Below are 1,391 nucleotides of genomic sequence, written 5' to 3'. Positions count from 1 at the left end.
GCTATTTTTTGTTGCAGTTTGGCCGGGGCTGGGTTTGAACCCGCCACCCTCGGTATATGGGGCCAGCGCCCTACTCACTGAGCCACAGGCGCCTCCCAGGATCAAATCTTGTCCCTCCTACTTACTATGAATGTGGGCATGTTATTTAACTGTGTCTCTCCTTACTCATACATAATGATAGTAGCTACTTTTAGAGTTGCAGTGAAGATTAAATGAGTCAATACTGGCAAAACCCTTAGAACAGTAAGGTACATAATAAGGACTCAAAAAGTATTAGCTTTTAAAAAAAACTGACATTTGTGGGTGGTGCCTGTAGCTCTGTGGGTAGGGCACCAGCCACATACACCAAGGCTGGCAGGATCGAACCCAGCCAGGGCCAGCTAAGCAACAGTGACAACTACAACAGAAAAATAGCCAGGTGTTGTGGTGGGTGCCTGTAGTCCCAGTCACTTGGGAGGCTGGGGCAAGAGAATTAAGTCCAAGAGTTTGAGGTTTCTGTGAGCTGTACCCAGGGTGACATAGTGAGACTGTCTCAAAAAAAACAAAACAAAACAAAACAAAAAACCCTGACATTTGATTAGCTGTGGTGGGTAAGGGAAAGAAGAATCAAAAGATGATTTCTAGTTTTCAGGTTTAGACAACTACATGAATATGGTACCTTATTTTGAAGCAGAAAATAGGGGAGGCTTTGGAGGATAGGCAATGATGAGTTCATTTTCTGGAAAAGTTGCATTGGAGGTGCTTGTGAGGCATACATGTAGACATGCAGGCTGTGGCATATCTAGGCAGAGGTATGGATCTGGCAGTCAGCAGCAAGCTTTTGGTAATTGAAACCATGGGAGTGACTCAGTGAAATTTCCTGGGAAGTGCCCATAAAGTGAGAAGGTGGGTCAGAACAGATAACTGCCTAGCAGTAGTAAGTTGAATCTTGATGGTCCATCTCCAAGTCTCATACTCTTTCTGTTAGATCACAAGCTGCTTCTATAAAAATTTTTAAACTTTCATGAGTCGATAAAGTTTATTCAGCAAGTACTTGATCCTCTACTTTGTGTCAAGCACTGAATATACCTCAATGAGCAAGACAAACATGGTCCCTATCCCCAGAGTGTACAGTTCAGTGAAGGAGCTGGACAATTACAATGCAGATAGGTAAGTGCTATGATAGCTATAGAGTACCTTTCTGTGCCCAGGAGCAACTAATCCAGACTTGTGGGGTGAAGAAAGCTTTCTGTAGGAGATGATGTCTAAGCTAGATTTTAATGATAAAGAAATTAGGCTCGGCACCTGTGGCTCAAGCGGCTGAGGCGCCAGCCACATACACCTAAGGTGGCGGGTTCGAATCCCCAGCCCGGGCCCGCCAAACAACAATGATGGCTGCAACCAAAAAATGG

At 44.6% G+C, this 1,391-nt stretch overlaps 1 protein-coding gene across 1 annotated transcript in view; it reads left to right on the top strand.

Annotated features, from left to right (window-relative positions):
• The window catches only part of BTBD18 (BTB domain containing 18), an 8,617-nt gene that overhangs the window by 4,508 nt on the left and 2,718 nt on the right, over positions 1-1,391 (top strand). The gene's annotated exons all lie outside the window — the stretch shown is intronic.

The sequence above is a fragment of the Otolemur garnettii genome, unplaced genomic scaffold, assembly GCF_000181295.1.
Source record: "Otolemur garnettii isolate 467f Iridium unplaced genomic scaffold, OtoGar3 scaffold00209, whole genome shotgun sequence".
NCBI classification, from domain to species: domain Eukaryota; kingdom Metazoa; phylum Chordata; class Mammalia; order Primates; family Galagidae; genus Otolemur; species Otolemur garnettii.
Note: the sequence above shows the minus strand (reverse complement) of the source record. Positions and strands in the feature narration are given on the sequence as shown.